Genomic DNA, 6,566 nt, shown 5'->3' on the forward strand with positions numbered 1-6,566 from the left:
AAAGAGCTCTCAAAACCCATTTTTTCAAACTTGCCTACCCGTCTTCTTCTGTCATTTGAAACCATCGCTACTTCCCACCACTACATATCTCCCAGCCTTTTGTGTGTGAAATTCCCCCACCTACTAGATTGTAAGCTCTTCGGGGCAGGGTCCTCTCCTCCTGTATCACTGTCTGTATCTGTCTGTCATTTGCAATCCCTATTTAATGTACAGCGCTGCGTAATATGTTGCTGCTATATAAATCCTGTTTATTAATAATAATAATAATAATAATAATAATATTAACATATTCCACAATATTTACACCACAATTTTGTGTCATTAATCACTGTTGCCCCCCAGGACAGATCCTAATTTTCAATAAATAGATAGCTATAGTTTGATGTCACACAACACATTTCGAGGTGTAGGGTAGGTGTCGCTGATTTCATGAAGTAAAGCCCATCTCCGGCAAAACTAAAACTACATGCCGATGGTTTGAGAGGTGACAGTGACTGTTTAAGAAAAAAAAAGAAGAAAGTTGGATTTGTATGTAAAGAACGGCAGACATGTTGTGAAATGTTAGGATGAAAACAAGTCTAAAAATCTGAGACAAGTGCTTCTACTCCGCTGCCAATCTTCTTTGTGCAAAGAATAAAGGGACCCTGTTCCACCTTTTGCTCTCCCCAACTTTACAATATCTTCAAAACTAAATTCCTGAAATAGACACATTTTTTTTCCTTAAGTTGTCTGCAGCCAGAATGGAGGAGACGAATGGAGCCTTCAAAGCCTGGGAAGGTTTTAGCTTTGCAAATCTTCAAAGATTTCCAAAAGTCATATCTAAGGAAGGTTGTTAGAGACCCTACTGTCAGCCTGAAGCTTATGTGAGAGCTAGTTAAAAGATATTTCCGAATATCTATTCACAGGTAGATTCTCCCTAGATGTGTCTGTCTCAGTTAATCAAATGAAATGGAATGCATATTCTGTCCTTTTTATAGAATGTGGCACATCTTCTACACTGCAGTGGGTTAAACCTAGTTGGTCTGATGCCAATCATTTTTCTTTGCTTCTGCAGAAATTAAAGGGTTAATGTAGCATATCATTCATTCATAGTTTTTAGGTTGGGTGGACAGGGCAGGGTTTCTTTCTAGGTGTTGTGTTCCTGGTGGAGAAATGTTGCCCCCCACCCTGATTCTGCAATGACAGCCAGGCCTTGGTTGGGCGCCCAAATTCCTGCTGGATAGACCCAAGGTTATTCTTTCTATGGGGAATCCACTAGGGGACCAGTGACATAAAAAATCTGCAAATTTGTTTCAGATTTAGGAGCAAGGCTAGCTGCCAGGCAAGATGGCTGCTTTCTAGGAGAGCTCTGAGACCACATGGCTCTGTATGTGCACAGTGAACCTTGAAAGTCTTGCATAGCAACTTTTTGCGGACATTATGACCTCTGACCCTCAACACCAACTATCTCCAGTGCAGAAAGGCTCCAAAGCTTCTTCCACAGTAGGGATATCTAATCCAATATTTGGAACCTCAGCCTTAGAACCGGGAGAGAACTTTCATCTGGGAACTTCTCCCAACGAACTGGATGCCCACCAAAAAGAGTTCTTCCCCACTACCAATACGCCAGTGACAGTACTTAAAAAAGATGCTTATATCCCAATCTATTCATACTGACTTTACAACCATGCTCACACAATTCCAATCAGATATGATTGCCTTTGGGGATAAAGTAGATAACATTGAAGGAAAAATGGGTGAATTTGCTGTGGCCCGTAAAAAGCTAGTATATTTACACAATTCCCTGGAAGATGAGCTGATTCGAGTAAAACTTAAGATAGCTGACCTGAAAATAGAACCAGATGCAACAACCTTAAGTTCCAAGAGATTCCAGAAACGGTACAGTTCCAGATTTAAGAGATAGGAAGGGATACAAGCCCCTTTGTGAGTTTTCCTGCACTGACTTCCTCAAATGGTGAGAATTTCCCAACGAATGGGAAATTCGAATGGTGAAAATGGAAAACGAATGGTGAACTCCCCAGTAAGGATACTTAATGTAACACAGTATCCAAAGAAAGGTTTCTCCTCTCAAATCTATATAATAAAATTTATGCCACTTGCAGAGCCAGAGAAAGGCGACTGCAAAATGCGTAAGCTTAGTTCCAGCCATTATAAAGGGCAGTGTAGACCAATGAGAATCAAATTGATCACATGACCTAAATTTGAATTTAGGCATTCCAAAGAATTTTCTTTAAATTTGTATTTGGTACCTTGTCCTAAGAAGAAAAGTATTACTAGCTATTAGATTTCCAATATATGCAACACAATAAAAATTTACCCTATCCAATCTGGGTTGGCGTCTGCACTCCTGACCTTCTTTTATATTATATATTCTGTATATGTTCAGTTTAATCATCTGTCTCGGGTGGGGTGGGAATGTAAAAGTTTCTCCTTCCTGCACACCTGGCCTCCTCCTCTTTCCTCGGACACTCTGACGGGTTCTGGTTGTGCCCTTCACATCCCTGATTGAAGGACTGCTGGTCCTGCATTGTAGTGAATGATGGCAGAACCTGCAACCACACCACAGAGTGCCTCGGAAAAGGGGCCCCAGAGGAACAATTACACAGGGAAACTGTAGGTGTCAGTAATGTAAGTAAAAGCTTTTACCCCCACAAGATATAAACAAGCATTCAACCTATTCAGTACAGTGGGAGACCCTCTGGGCCCTTTTTAGAAGGTATAAAGTTCGGCATTTCCAGTCCTCGCAATGACCCTGTTCCCCTAATGAAGAATAATTACATAATTAGCCCTTTTGGATCTGAAGTGCTTGCCGCTCACTTTATCTTATTTACCTCCATTCTAAAATATCTAGCTGTGCGTTATTGTACAGATTTTGTCTATTGCTGGCCGCCATGCATCCGGCCTTGGTTCTCCCTCAGTGACTCCTCTTTATTCATATCCGGGATCAGAGCTGCCCATCAGCCCTTCATTATCCTGGCCATCATCAAAAAGCCTGGACTGTAAGCAGTTGATTTAGAAGTCAAAGTCGTCTCTGGAAGCCCATCTGACAGCATTCATGTAACAAGTCTACTGTACCCTGTCAGTCACGGATGGAATCCGTTTAGTATATGAGTCAGACACGTTTTCTGTTCTGGTATAAAGAAAATTCTGTCATTTAAAGGTCAACCCAACTTGTTTCTCTTCCAGCTGTCTCAGGCTCAGGAGAGTAAAACTATCTCCAGCGGAATATCCAATTAAAGCTGGAATCTAAAGAGGTCTTCTGCTTTCTCTCCCAACTTATCTCCATAAACAGAAGATGTTGGTTCTGCTGGTATTTATACAACATAACCAAGGGTAGGTACAAACTTGGCTCGTCCATGTGATTTGTGGACTATATGATGTCTGTGTTTGGATTACACATGGGAATATAATATTCTATTAAAGGGACAACCTACATGACAGGTAGGTAGGCAGAGATAGAGATACGCAAAGTGTGCCACTGCGCAGGAGCCTCCAGACCTTCTCTTCTTTCCCTTTCCCCTTCCAAGTCCATTCTGCACAGGGGCCTCCATCACTGGTAGAACGAGAGGAACCAAAACAGCCTTCTACTGAACAAGAAGAAACTTCTTAAACAGATACCTACATTTTTTTACAGTGGTTTAGTGAGGAGTGTTTTGGTGACTTTTAGCCCCACCATGGTTATTCTGTCTTGATGTACCCAAACCCAACTCTATAGACAATATGGATTTCACATACTGCACCAATGAGGAGCAACAGGTCTGCAACACCAGTATGCAGTTTGGCCCCAAAACATGTGGTCTTAATGTCTGTTATGGATATATGGCTGGACCTGGGGCAAAATGAAATTATTTACATAGCTCTGGACCTATTATACATTGAGAAATAAATCTTTAGATTTTGGATTTGTGATATAGATGTATATACGTATCTTCAGTTTTAAAGATCATTCTACGGTAAGAGTAGAAAATGAAGCCAATAAATATATAAGGACTGTAATTACTTATTATCATGATAGCAAACCATCCTGAGAACTTCTAAATGATTTTACCATCAGTTTTCCAATGGCAACTAGTATTGTCTTCAGCTGAGAGTGTAGTTGTGCTTCTTAGCCCTGCCAACTGTCCACCAGGCTTTCGCCGATTTTCTATTTCTTGACCAGGGCAGGATTCCACATGAGGCCACCTAGGCCATGGCCTAGGGTGGTATTACAACATCTCTATGTGCAACTGGAACCTGCTACTGGTGGCTGACAAGTTATACAGAGACGGGGTACAAAGTGGAAGAGATTATAACGTGATCACATACAGGTATCAGTCTTCTCTGTCCATTTTATTCTCCCTCTCAATATCCTCTCTCCCTCCCCACTCTCCCTTCTTCCCCCTCTCACTCTTTTCCTCTTATTCCCCTTTTCCGCTTTACTCTATCTTCCTCCCACTTTCTCCCATTTCTGTCCACCATCCGTCTCTTTCCTCTTACTCTCTCCTCCATCTCCTTCCTTCTCTCACTCTCTCCCCTCACCTTCTCTGTCCTCTTTTCCTCCCTCTCTCTCTCTTGTCTCACGGCGAATTGGGCCATTCTCATTTACCAAACATGTAGGTGAAAACGGCCTCTGTAAATTCGAAATCGACTGAATTTTTGGGACCTGCAAGACCAATCAAGGGAGCGGAACTGTCAGCTCGGCTCCCCTGATTGCTCTTGCAGCCCTGTACTATGTGTTTCTGGATAGAGTTTCTCTATCCAGGAACACAGTGTGAGGCTCACGGCTAGCTGCTCATGAATGAATGCAGCGTGGGAAAAATCCTCCGATTTTTCCCACGGCTGCGTTCATTCATAAACGCAAGCTGCATGACTCACTCTGAGAGTATCATGGATGCATTTATGAATGGAGCTGTGAAAATCCTCCTCTCAGTGAGAGATCCCCAGGCACCAAAGGTCAGAATAGGGGCTTGCCTTGTATTTATTAATGCAGCCACGATAATCCTCCTATAGTGATTTTGGATGGTTTCCAGAGGCATTCTTGCTCATCCCTAATTTCTATTCTCCTTTTTGTTTCCATTGCCAAATTGGAAAGAAAGTGTTAGCTGGTCTGATGAATCTTGATTTCTGCAGATGCCGGGGTTAGAATGCAGGGGACACAACATGAAGATAGAATGGGGGGTTCATTCAGTCCATTCTGAAGAAGAAATGCAAAGGAAGTGCAAAGTGATCATTTACTTTCCAGAAACTTGGTAAAAGTATGAAGATGCCCAGGGGCTGTCCCAAATAATCATAAAAATGAGACCCTACAAATGTGCATGGGGTTTAAAATGGCCAAACGCATTATAATATATATATATATATAAACATGCACTGGGTGGGTGGGTGTTATTTGAAAAATAGATAATATTTATATATACCAACCCCAGTTAGGAATTTAGAACAAAAAAAGGTTTGCTTTTTTTGTCAAATATAATTATAGAGAACTTCCTCAATGGTGTCCAATGCACTGGGCCACCTTCTTACACAGATTGGTGGTTAACCAATACATTTAGCAAATCATAAGACATGTCCCCAAGTAATAGGGAATAAGCTAACTGGCTAGGCAACGTTTCACTAATGTACTTTTTGAAACACATGCTTTGATTTGAAAAGAGGACATTAATCCAGGGTAAGCAAAAGGTCCCAGCCCGACACGTTTCGCTCACTGGGCTTCATCAGGGGAGTTACAGACAATAACTAACAAGCAAGCAGCTTCATATACTGGAAAAGATATGCGATGAAAGACATCAATTTTAAGCAGGACTTTTAAAGCCAGTACCATTAATATATTACAAAAATAACAACATTTTTATTATTAATAAACATTAAAAACAAACATCATTTCAAAAACATAATAAATTCATGGATCTATATAATGACCTCTCTATACAGAATCTGCTTCATGTGCAAGGGAAGCCGATAGAATAGGAACATGGTTGTGCTATTGGGCTCTATGCTCGTATATCTGTTTGAGGACTGAAGGACATGAAACATGATCACTGTGATTTATATTGAAAATTGAAAGAGATTACTCACTAACTAGCTAAACGGGATTTGAATATACCATTGCCGCCATAACCTCCTCCTTCCTTGCAACAATTTTAAATAAGAGGGCTGCTGGAAGTACAAACATCAGACTTCTCTTCTCCTTCCTCCTGAAGAAGCGGATTTTTTTCCACGAAACGCGTCGAGAAGTAATTCAGAATTTAAACCCCTTGGGGATATTCTGTAAGGATGGGTCATTGTATACACCCACGATTTTATTATGTTTTATGTGTTTGAAATGATGTTTGTTTTTAATGTTTATTAATATTAAACATTTTGTTATTTTTGTAATATATTGATGGTACTGGCTTTAAAAGTCCTGCTTAAACTTGATGTCTTTCATAGCATATCTTTTCCTGAACGTTAGGGATATGGCCTGCTTAAGATAAAGAAATGTATAAAGGTGGATGTTTCTTTAAATTGCTTCATATACTGTGTATTTATATATAGATAGATAGATAGATAGATAGATGGATAGATAGATAGATAGATAGATAGATAGA

The sequence above is a fragment of the Pyxicephalus adspersus genome, chromosome 2 (genome assembly GCF_032062135.1).
Source record: "Pyxicephalus adspersus chromosome 2, UCB_Pads_2.0, whole genome shotgun sequence".
Taxonomy (NCBI): domain Eukaryota; kingdom Metazoa; phylum Chordata; class Amphibia; order Anura; family Pyxicephalidae; genus Pyxicephalus; species Pyxicephalus adspersus.